Raw genomic sequence first — 13,121 nt, forward strand, 5'->3', positions numbered from 1 at the left:
AACCTCTACTAGGGGAGTATGGAAGGGATATGTGGGGTTGGAGCCCTCCCACAGGGTCCTTACTGGGGAACCACTTACTGGAGCTGTGAGAAGAGTGCCACCATCCCCCAGATACCATAATGATAGATACATTGACAGCTTGCATCATGCACCTGGAAAAGCCACAGATGCTCAACACCAGCCCATGAAAGCAGCCAGGAGGGAGGCTGTACCCTTCAAAGCCACAGGGTTAGAGCAGCCTAAGACATGGGAATTCACCTCTTGCATTAGCATGACCTGGATGTGAGACATGGAGTCAAAGGAATTCATTTTGGAGGTTTAAGATTGGACTGCCCCACTAGATTTCAGACTTGCATGGGTCCATTCGCCCCTTTGTTTCAGCCAATTTCTCCCATTTGGAACAGCTGTATTCACCCAATGCCTGTACCTCCATTGAATCTAGGAAGTAACTAACTTGCTTTTGATTTTACAGGCTCATAGGCAGAAGGAACTTGCCTCATCTCAGAAAAGACTTTGGTCTGTGGACTTCTGGGTTAATGATAGAATGAGTTAAGATTTGGGGGGACTGTTGGGAAGGCATGATTGTGTTTTGAATGTGACTACATGAGATTTAGGAGGGGCGAGGGGCAGAATGATATGGTTTAGTTGTGTCTCCACCTGCATTTCATCTTGAATTCCCACATGTTATGGGAGGGGCACAGTGGGAGGTAATTGAATCATAGGGGCAGGACTTTCCTGTGCTGTTCTCACAATAAGTAAGTCTCATAAGATCTGATGGTTTTTGAAAAGGGGAGTTTCCATACACAATCCTCTTTTCTGTTGTCTGCTGCCATGTGAGACGTGACTTTCACCTTCTGCCATGATTGTGAGGCCTTCCCCACCATGTGGAACTGTAAGTCCAATAAACCTGTTTCTTTTATAAATTGCCCAGTCTCAGATATGTCTTTATCAGCAGTGTGAAAACAGACTAATATCCTAAATTTTTCTTATTATTTTGAATCGTATCCAAACTTGCAGAACTTTCAGTAATTCTAATAGTTCATCTGCAATTTTTAAATTTTCCATGTAGACAATGTTCCATCAAATCAATAATTGGTCTTTCCTTTCTAGTCCTCATATCATTGACTTTTCTTTTTTTCTTTTTTTTTCCTCTTTGCTGGCTATAATTGAATAGTAGTAGCAATAGTAGAATTATTTTTGTTCTTGCTTTTAAAGGGAAAGTTTCTATGTTTTATTACAATGTTTCTTGTAGAATTTGGCAGTTAAGAAAATCAGATTAAGGAAGTCCCATTCTATTTCTAGTTTTCTAAGATACTTTTTACGAATGGGTGATTTTTTAATGCTTTTTTCCATCTATAGAGATAAGCAAATGGTTTCTCTACTTTGATCTGTTAATGCGATATCATGTTTTCAAGTGCTAAACCATTTATTCATTTCTAGAATAAACCAACTTGGTTGTAATTTTTTAAATACATTGCAGGATTTGGGGTTTGCATATGTATTTTCTTATTTTTGTATTATGTTCATGAGTGATATCAGCCTATAGTTTTTAAACAGTTCTCCTGTATTGATATTAATGTTATAATGATTTTATGAAATGGGCTGTAAAACACTCCATTTATTTTAGTCTTTGGAACAGGCTATATAAGATGATAGAAACAATTTGTTTTGCAAAAGTGTAGCAGACCTCAGCCAAAAAAAAAAAAAAAAAGGTTGATTTAAAAAAAAATTCCTTCACATATTCAAGTTTCACTCTTGCTGGGTCAATTTTGGAAATCTGTATTTTTCCAGAAGATTTTCCATTTTCCCTGAGTTTTAAAATCTATCAGCATTACATTGTTCATTTTATTCTCTCAGATTTTAAATAACTGCTTTGCATGTTTCTCTTTTCCAGTTATAATATTAATTTCTTTGTTCACCAGTGCTTCTTATATTATATTCCTTTGTTCTAGATTTAAGTTACTTCTGCAGCTAGTACATCCTTTAGTAATCTTTCTGTCAAGATCTAAGTGGTAAACTCATTCTTTTTCTAAATACAACTTTCTTTGACATTCCATCTGAAATATTTTAGATGGATTTTCAAACCTAAACCAATAGGAATGTTTCCTCAGCTCTTTGAAGATATTATTTCATTTCTTCAATTCCTTTGTATGGAATCTTTATAGTTTAATATTTTTTCTTATATTTAGTACTCTAAAGTTTTATGTGTAGGTATGGGTGTTTAATTATTCTGTTCGAAATGTGTTGAGTTCCTGAAATCTGAGGATTAATGTCTATCATCTAACATAAATACTGTTAAGCTATTATCTCTTTGACTATTGCCTACCCCCATTCTCTCCTCCTGGAACTACTCTCTGGCATATGTTGGACCTTCCCATTCTACCTTCAATGTCTCTTAATTGCTCACATTTTCCATATCTATATCTTTGTGCTGTATATTGAGCAATTTCTGTAAACTGAAAGTTCTATAAATTGTCTTTAGCTGTGTTTAATTCTCAACTTAGCTCATGCTTTGGGTTAATTTTTGTTAGTGCATTTTTTTTTTCATTTCTTGAAATTCTGTTTTGTTTTTGTTTTGTATTAGATTTTTTTTGTTTTTGTTTTCGTTGTTGTTTTTTTGAGATGGAGTCTCATTCTGTTGTCTAGGCTGGAGTGCAGTGGCAGGGATCTTAGCTCATTGCAACCTCTGTCTTCCAGGTTTGAGTGATCCTCCTGCATCACTCTCCCAAGTAGTTGGGAGTGCAGGCACCCACCACCATCTCTGGCTAATTTTTGTATTTTTACTAGTGATGGGGTTTCACCACGTTGGCCAGGTTGGTCTTGAACTCCTGATTTAAAGTGATCCACCCGGCTTGACATCCCAAAGTGCTGGAATTACAGGCATGAACCACCATACTCAGTCTCTATTTAGTTTTAAATTTTTAAATTTACTTCTAATGCTAATAATATAATCAGGGTTCTGGTTCTTAAAAGATGAAGTAAATGCTTCTGAAATTCTTTTCTACTGCAAATGGGAGGAAAACTCGGGGCAACCACTTAGGGAAATTTTTAGTATTATCACCTAAAGCTAATACATACTTATGATATAACTTGGAAATGATCACTCCTAGATGTATAACCAACAAAAATCATGCATATGTACTCCAAGAGATAAGACTATCCACAGCATCTGCCTTTACAATAGCTCTCAAACTGGAAATCCCTGCTAGCAATAGAACACCTGGCAAATATTATGCACTTGAGGAATGTAAGTTTTATTTTTATTCTTTTTAGCCTATGAAGGTTTTTCCATATTTAGTATATCCCAAAAATCTGCTCATCTGAGAATGAATAGCATTTCTCTGAAACATCTGATTAAATATATTTGAAAATGACTAAATAATTCTTAAGCATTATTGAAAATTTATGGCAGATTGAATCACTGAAAAAAATTTTACTTTCAAGTACTAATATTTTATATAAATTATTTAAAAATTCAATTTGCCTTTAATCAATCAATCAATCAATCAATCAATTAATTTGAGACAGAGTCTGACTCTGTCACCCAGGCTGGAGTGTAGTGGTGCAATTGTGGTTCACTGCAACCTCCACCCCTGGCTCAAGTAATCCCTCCAACTCAGCCTCCTCAGTAGCTGGGATCACAGTGCTACCACACACAGCTAATTTTTTGTATTTTTAATAGATACAGGGTTTCAACATGTTGCCCGGCCTGCTCTCAAACTTCTGAACTCAAGTAATCTGCCCACCTCAGCTTCTCAAAGTGCTGGGATAACAGGCATGAGCCAACACATCTGACTGATTTGCCTTTAAGAGGCAATAAAGCTTTTAAGAGGTAATAAAGCTTTTTCTTCCTGTTTAATTACAGAACTAAGTTTTTCAAATAGATACTTGTAAGGAGACAAAACAATTTTTAAAATATATTTTTCACTGTAAATCATCAATTAACCTATTCTGTCTTGCAGTTAAAAGTATGAAAAACCCTGAAGTAACCAGGTTCACTAAACTGTCTCCACCAGTCAGTGTCATTCAGTAGCTGTGAGCCCAATGTATGGTTTCTGTATAGATCATAGTGCCTTGCTTTTCAATGCTTCTCATGCTCCCTTTCTAAATGAAGGCTGAAAAAGATTTAATAGATGAGATTTTAATCCTAAAATCACTGGTTTAAAAACTTATATAATGCAAACATATGAGTATATGGAACTTAGTATCATGTTATTGGTTAAAATTCATGCATTTTTTTTTCTGGAAAATGGGGAAATGAGTCATTGAGCCAGTAGCGAAGGGCCTAGTCATACTAAGTCATTGATTTAGATCTTTCCCCTGTTCTTCCCATGTTATGTATGTATCGATAACAATAAATAATGATAATAAATCGTCTGTATTTACGTATCCTCACTCAAATGGCAGAAATGGTGTCTTTTAAGTATTTCCAGTTCCTACTTGAGTGCCTGGTAATCAGTGGGAACTCAAGATATGTCTGTTAAATAGATGAAAACTAAAGGAAGTTATAAATATATTAGGGCTATGAATTTCAGGCCTAGATCTCAGATTTGTAAATCACAGGGCAAGACTTGGTTTTGTAGGACTTGGTATCTTCTGGATGACCTAATGAAAATCTAATTTCTAAAACTACAAAGTCAAGAAACACAACAGTTGTCTAATGTTTACATAAAGATGATCCAAAAACCTGGCGAGGTCAATCCTGAAACAGACTTACTCATATTTAATATAATGCACTCTACTTGCTTTTTAATAGTATTTGCTTATGTAAGAACTTTTATTCTTTTATTTTGTGTGGAATATGAAAAATAGATTTACTCTCAAATATCTAGGCAAATATATAATTTCTCAGTTTTAAATTTACCTTCATTTTTTCCAGGCAAAAAATATCCTTATTGAAATGTCTCCTAAAAAATTGCTTCCTGTGCTGAATGTCTTAAGAAAATTCCAAAGGAATCTTCTGATATGCCCATCAGAACTTAAGTTTGAATTATATTTATTACTGATAAACCTTAAATAAGGCTCTTAAATAAAGCTTACTATATTTCTGGTATTTTATTAAGCACCCATAGGAATATTTTCATTCCAGTTTTACTGATGGAGAACACAAAAGAAATAAATCCTTATTGCCTTACCTCGACAGTCATAAATGTAACAGCAGAGATTAAAGTAGAATTTGTTTCTCTCTTTTGTGAGAAATACAATATTGTTTTTGTGGCACTATTAACAATTCTACTTTTCCCCCAAAGCTTCTTTTCAATGACTTTTAATTACAAGCTTCTCTTCTGTATATATTTAACATTATTTTGGCCTTGTTTTCCTTTAAAAGATTTTAACTGTTTTTTTTCCAAACTACTTTCATTATCTAGAGTGGTTGGGAAGAATAATATTTTGCTTAGACAGAAGTTATAAAATCAATATATGTATAAACAACTTCAAATATTATTGTATTAGAATTTTGAAATTACTCATATTTCCAAAGATAATGACTTCTCTATTTCCTATAGGATATCCTAGTTAATTCTGCTTATGAATCCCCCACTCTCCTAGTCATAAAGAAGGTATGGGTGAAATTATGAGAAGTAAACATGTTTGCTCACATAACCATCTTATTCCAGAGGTATTCTTTGGATTTAAATTTCATGTCCTTTGTATCAGAAAGGAGTATCCTAGGTCACAATTACTTTGAGGAAACTTGATTAACAGAGATGTCAATTATAAACTAGGTGAAATGTCTACCAAAATGATTTTGGGATAGTTGATGTGAAGCCATTTTCTTTTTTCTGGCAGTGATTACACAATAGAACCAGCAGTCTTCTAAGTCTCTCCTGTTTCCAGATAATAAACTCATATCACCTGAATATAGGTCTTTTCTTTTTGGTGCTGAAGGGGAAAAAAATGAATGCAACCTGTTTATCCAAAAGTCCAGAACACATTCCTGTTTTAATGAACTGGCAAATATTTTATTATCCAACAAGAGAATACTTCTACTTTTCAGTTCCTGCTTCTGCATAAGCATCTGTAACAGGGGGATCCATACTGAGCTACTGCATTTTGTCTTACAACTGATTTCTGAGCCAGGAGTCAAAGGATGACGAAAGGTCAACAAAAACAAACATAAGGATCTTTTATGTTGGGTCTAAGAGATCTCTTTATAAGATGACAAGATAAACAGCACGATGGGAGAGGGGCGGGGTCGGCGGGGCCCTTTTGCTTCTAGGATTGTTCGAGAAGCCTTAGGCGGCGGGTGTCTCTGGAAGAAATTAGAGTTTTGTCACATCCAACAGTCCAGAACTCAGGAGAATGAACTGAACATAAACACTGTGTTTTCAGAGAGTGCTTCAGAGGTGACTGCAGACATTCAGCTTTCCCTGGCATCATCTGGCATGAATAAAAATGCTTCCTTCAGTTTCAACCACAGCTATTCAGGTTTCCTGTTCTGGTTGTAAAAAAAATCTCCAGAAGGGGGAAACTGCTTATCAGAGGAAAGGATCTACTCAACTTTTCTGCTCCATACCGTGCATCACTGAATACATTTTATCTGCCAGTTCACCAGTTTCTTCTAAGAGAACTTGTTCAAACTGCTCAAAAGACATTTTAAATCCAAAGGATGTGATCAGTGTGCAGCTGGAAGATGCTACCTCTTGCAAAACTTTTTGCAGCCTATCTTGTCTTTCATCATATGAAGAAAAAAGAAAACCATTTGTTACCATATGTACTAATAGCATTTTGGCCAAGTGCAGCATGTGCCAGAAGATGGCTACTATTCAATATGAAGTAAAATACCAGAATGTGAATCATAATCTTTGTGGTAATGCCTGCCTTTCAAAGTTTCACTCTGCTAACAGCTTCATCATGAACTGCTGTGAGAACTGTGGTGCCTACTGTTACACCAGCTCTAGTCTGTCCCACATACTTCAAATGGAAGGCATAACAACCAGTGTCTCAGACCACAGTGCAATCAAGTTAGAACTCAGAATTAAGAAACTAACTCAGAACCGCACAGCTTCATGGAAACTGAACAACTGGCTCTTGAATGTTGACTGGATAAACAATGAAATGATGGCAGAAATAAAGATTTTCTTCAAAACCAGCGAGAATGAAGATACAACATACCAAAATCTCTGGGACACATTTAAAGCAGTCTCTAGAGGAAAATATATAGCAATAAATGCCCACATGAAAAGAAAGGTGAGGTCTAAAATTGACACCCTATTGTCAAAATTCAAAGAGCTAGAGGAGCAAGATCAAAAAAACTCAAAACCTAGCAGAAGACAAAAAATAACTAACATCAGAGCAGAACTGAAGGAGATAGAGACACAAAAAACCCTTCAAAAAATCAATAAATCCAGGAGTTGTTTTTTTTTAAGATCAAGAAAATAGACAGACCACTAGCCAGATTAATAAAAAAGAAAAGAGAAAATAACCAAATCGATGCAATAAAAAATGATAAAGGGGATATCACCACAGATTCCACAGAAATTCAAACCATCATCAGAGATTATTACAAACAACTCTATGCACATAAACTAGTACACCTGGAAGAAATGGATAAATTCCTGGACATTTGCATCCTCTTAAGCCTAAACCAGGAAGAAATCAAAACCCTGAATAGACCAATAACAAGGTCTGAAGTTGAGGCAGCAATTAAGAGCCTACTACCCAGAAAAAGCTCAGGTCCAGATGGGTTCACAGCCAAATTCTACCAGACATACAAAGAGGAGTTGGTACCATTCCTTCTGAAACTATTCCAAATAATCCAAAAAGAGTGAATCCTTCCCAAATCACTTTATGAGACCAAAATCATCCCGATACCAAAACCCGGCAGAGACTCAACAAGAAAAGAAAACTTCGGGCCAATATCCATGATGAACATAGATGCAAAAATCTTCAACAAAATATCGGCAAGCCAATTGCAACAGCACATCAAAAATCGTATCCACCATAATCAAGTAGGATTCATCCTGGGGATGCAAGGCTGGTTCACCATACGCAAGTCTATAAACGTAAATCACCACATAAACAGAACCAAAGACAAAAACCACATGATTATCTCAATTGATGCAGAGAAAGCCTTTGACAAAATTCAACAGTTATTTATGGTAAAACCCTCAATAAACTAGGTATTGACAGAACGTATCTCAAAATAATAAAAGCTATTTATGACAAACCAACAGTCAGTATCATACTGAATGGGCAAAAACTGGAAGCATTCCCTTTGAAATCTGGCACTAGACAAGGATGCCCTCTCTCACCACTCCTATTCAATATAGTACTGGAAGTTCTAGCCAGAGCAATCAGGCAAGAAAAAGAAATAAAGCATATTCAAATAGGAAAGGAGGAAGTCAAATTGTCTCTATTTGCAGACGATATAATTGCATATCTAGAAGACCCTATCATCTCAGCCCAAAATCTCCTGAAACTGATAAGTAACTTCAGCAAAGTCTCAAAATCAATGTGCAGAAATCACAAGCATTCCTATACACCAATAGCAGACTTAAAGAGAGCCAAATCAAGAACGAACTGCCATTCGCAATTGCTACAAAGAGAATAAAATACCTAGGAATACAACTAACAAGAAACATAAAGCACCTCTTCAAGGAGAACTACAAACCACTGCTCAATGAAATAAGATAGGACATAAACAGATGGAGAAACATTCCATGTTCATGGTTAGGAAGAAACAATATCGTGAAAATGGCCATACTGCCCAAAGTAATTTACAGATTCAATGCTATCCCCATCAAGCTACCAATGACCTTCTTCAAAGAACTGGAAAAAAACACCTTAAACTTCATATGGAACCAAAAGAGAGCCCGCATAGCCAAGTCGATTCTAAGCAAAAAGAACAAAGCAGGAGGCATCACACTACCAGACTTCAAACTATTCTACAAGGCTACAGTAATCAAAACAACATGGTACTGGTGCCAAAACAGAGATATAGACCAATGGAACAGAACAGAGGCCTCAGAGGAAATACAGCATATCTACAACCATCTGATCTTCGACAAACCTGACAAAAACAAGCAATGGGGAAAGGATTCCCTGTTTAATAAATGGTGTTGGGAAAACTGGCTAGCCATGTGCAGAAAGCAGAAACTGGACCCCTTCCTGACACCTTACACTAAAATTAACTCCAGGTGGATTAAAGATTTAAACATAAGACCTAACACCATAAAAACCTTAGAAGAAAACTGAGGCAAAACCATTCAGGGCATAGGCATAGGCAAGGACTTCATGACCAAAACACCAAAAGCATTGACAACAAAAGCCAAAATAGACAAATGGGACCTAATCAAACTCCACAGCTTCTGCACGGCAAAAGAAACAGTCATTAGAGTGAATTGGCAACCAACAGAATGGGAAAAAAATTTTTGCAGTCTTCCCATCTGACAAAGGGCTGATATTCAGAATTTACAAAGAACTAAAACAGATTTACAAGAAAAAAACAAAGAAACCCATTCAAAAGTGGGTGAAGGCTATGAATAGACACTTTACAAAAGAAGACATACATGACGCTAACAAACATATGAAAAAATGCTCATCATCACTGGTCATTAGAGAAATGCAAATCAAAACTACATTGAGATAACATCTCACGCCAGTTAGAATGGTGATCATTAAAAAATCTGGAGACAGCAGATGCTGGAGAGGATGTGGAGAAATAGGAACACTTTTACACTGTTGGTGGGAGTGTAAATTAGTTCAACCATTGTGGAAGACAGTGTGGCGATTCCTCAAGGACCTAGAAATAGAAATTTCATTTGACCCAGCAATCCCATTACTGAGTATATATCCAAAGGATTAAAAATTGTTCTATAAGGACACATGCACACGAATGTTCATTGCAGCACTGTTTACAATAGCAAAGACCTGGAACCAACCCAAATGCCCACTGATGATAGACTGGACAAGGAAAATGTGGCACATATACACCATGGAATATTATGCAGCCATCAAAAACGATGAGTTCGTGTCCTTTGTAGGGACATGGATGAACCTGGAAACCATCATTCTCAGCAAACTGACACAAGAACAGAAAATCAAACACCGCATGTTCTCACTCATAAGCGAGTGTTAAACAATAAGAACACTTGGACACAGGGAGGGGAGCATCACACACTGGAGTCTGCTGGGGGTAATGGGGAGGGACAGCAGAGGGTGGGGAGTTGGGGAGAGATAACATGGGGAGAAATGCCAGATATAGGTGATGGGGGGACAGAGGCAGCAAACCACATTGCCATGTATGTACTTATGCAACAATCCTGCATGTTCTGCACATGTACCCAAAACCTAAAATGCAAAAAAAAAAAAAAAAGGAAAAAGAAAAAAAAAGAAAGAAAGGAGAAAAAGGAAGAAGAAAAACAAAATGAAGAAAGAAAAGGAAATACTAGAAATGCCTCTTCAAGGCCATGGTTCTAATCAGCGTACATCTGTAGATAGCAATGCCATTTTTCCATTACTGATTATTATATTTGGGGGCAACAATCTTTAAGGTATAACTACAATAGTAAGCAAGTATGACTGCAAAATTCAGTAACCTTTGCTATGCTTGCTTCTCCGAGTCTGTTTCATTTGTTCTAAGACTTGCCCAAAATAACATGAGAGAATAGTATCAAAAACTCCTCAGTGTGGACTCAAATGCCACAAAACTCTAGACAAATAAACTGTTACAGTGAAATTGTCATAACTCAGCCTCTGCAATGTGAAGTGATACTTCATCTGTGGCGTGATCATATATGTGTGTGTGTGTAGCTTCCACCTTGGTATGCTTATACTTTATAGACTTTTGTACCTTTTGCAACAAATCTACTTTCCCATGGCTTTCTCCTACTGTTAGTGAAGTGGGAAATAAAATATGTTTTTAAACTTAAAAAAAAAAAAAAAAGATGACATGACAATAGTAAATAATGGAATGGTTATACCTAGAGTCTACTTATGTGTTACTTGTTTAGAATGCAGGCCTGAGAAGCCGAGATGTGCTGTTTATGAAAAATAAATCTGGTATGATTTTAGATGCCTATAATAGGTATGCTACTTGATAGGGTAAATAAATGCCTTTTAACAGCTGGTATAATCTACATTCTGAGTTCAAACCTACTGGACCATCCATGTAGAACTGATAAGGCAAATAAAGTCACAAGTTAATATGTCACTGTAGGAAGTGACATATTGGTCATTTCTGGAGGAAAGGATTTCCCAGTGTAAGGTCTTTCTTCAAACACCAGCTCAAAGACCTCCCTGAAATTCATGGAAGCCTCTTTTCACTATGTATATTTTAGAAAAAAACGTTTAATTTAATGATGTCTAATAATCCAGAGAATTTAATTGAAACCCTGGTTTTGGCCCTACATAACTGGGGAGCTTTAAAAAATGTTCAAGTCTCTTAGAGACTGTTTGCTTATCTATAAATCAAGGATTTTCTAATGAATCATCTAAGACCAAATATGCAGTTACATCTAGCATTCTTCATCTGTAAGTACTTGATTAGATTTCATTTAAAGCAAGTATGACTAGACTTTTATGTAAATGTAAGTAAGAAAAGTCACTATTATATCAGGAATTAAAAGTTACTTATCCATGCAATTATTATACTTTATCTGTCTTGGAATCTTTCAAACATTTATTATCCCTCATACTGAAATCCTTTTATAGTTAATGTTTAGTATATGTTTTTAATTTTTTAAAGTTTCTTTTTAAAAAAAATTACAAATGAAGAAAGAGAGCAAATTACCTAAAACATTTTGCCTTACCATCACTTTCCTGAATCAGTGTAGGTCAAGTCTAGTCATATTTTCATTAAATGGGAAAGAAGTATATCCCAATATTCCAATTTTTTCCCCATTCTATGAGCTAAAATATCAGTTTCATTTCGTCATGTTTTATAAACCCAATGGGAGAAAATAAATTTTAAAGTCTACCCTTTAAGCACAGATACGTTATGTAATTGTTATAAGAACTATAAACAAAAGGCCAAGAGACTAATATTTGGGTTTGGGGCTTTGATGGAGGGGATCACTAAAGAGAAACATGGACAAATATAATTATGACCATGGTTAAGAAAAGAAAATCTTATTCTAAGCCTAGTACCATCCAGACAGATAGGAAAATTAGAAGTAGAGCTTGGGGATACTAGAACAATGTCCGTTAGCAGTCCATAAAATGACCATGTTATTAACCTACTCTGAGACCATTAAAAATATAGCTGTTTGCAAAGCAACTTAATTTAAGAAATAGAAAGAAAAGATCAAAATAACCTGAGATTGAAAGTCACATCAAAACTAGACCCATGAAAACCTCAACTAGGTCCTGATTGTCCCTCTTAAAATGTTCATAACTTGTATCTTCAAAAATGAACCTCCCCTGCTTGGATCTAAAGAAATGTTTCAACTCTACACTGAAATACTAAAAGAAAGTGTTTGATAACATTTTATTGGCAACAACATTTTAAACTCATAAGATTGCTTCCAATTTGGCATTGGCAAATTCTAGTTCATAATAGCTTAATGTTTTCAGATACAAAGACAGCAGTTTCAAAAGTTAAAAGAACAGAAGTTTAGAAGGGCCAACAATGGCTCTTAACAATGGATTGTTACAACTTGTCTTTTCACATACTTTCTTCATTGGCTTCCATGTATGCCAAAAGACTGATATTGTGAGTCAATGAATTCAGCCTTTTTTCTTAAAGCGATCTCTCAAGAGATCACAGAGCTGCTGGCAAGCTCTGTTAGTTCACATCATGTTGGCGAGAAGAATGTGGTTACGAAGCAGTCATCAGCCAAGGACCTTAGGGACGAGAGAATTTGGAACACTGAGCGTCACGAAACAAAGGGAGCTCAAATAAATGAGTCTCACTCACAGCCAAGTATGACAGAACCACGATACTCTAGCAGCCCACATCCCAAGTGAACTAGAGCATGTCCTGAATTCAGGAAAGAAAACCAAAAATCCCCAGAAATTGAGTCTACAGAGTTTAACTCATAAACAGAGTAGATGTTTTATATTCACGAAAATAATCATTGTAAGTGATTTCTATGGACAGTGAGAATGCAAAGGCTCAGCACAACATCAGAACTCTGGCTCATCAACCCAGAGCTCCCGTGAGCCTCCTGGGAGACTTT

General features: G+C 35.9%; 1 pseudogene; it reads left to right on the forward strand.

Moving 5' to 3' along the window:
* The first annotated feature begins 6,179 nt into the window (after positions 1–6,179).
* On the forward strand, positions 6,180–12,909 carry LOC141584499 (zinc finger MYM-type protein 1 pseudogene; annotated as a pseudogene).
* Positions 12,910–13,121: the final 212 nt, after the last annotated feature.

The sequence above is a fragment of the Saimiri boliviensis genome, chromosome 5, assembly GCF_048565385.1.
Source record: "Saimiri boliviensis isolate mSaiBol1 chromosome 5, mSaiBol1.pri, whole genome shotgun sequence".
In the NCBI taxonomy this organism is placed as follows: Eukaryota; Metazoa; Chordata; class Mammalia; order Primates; family Cebidae; genus Saimiri; species Saimiri boliviensis.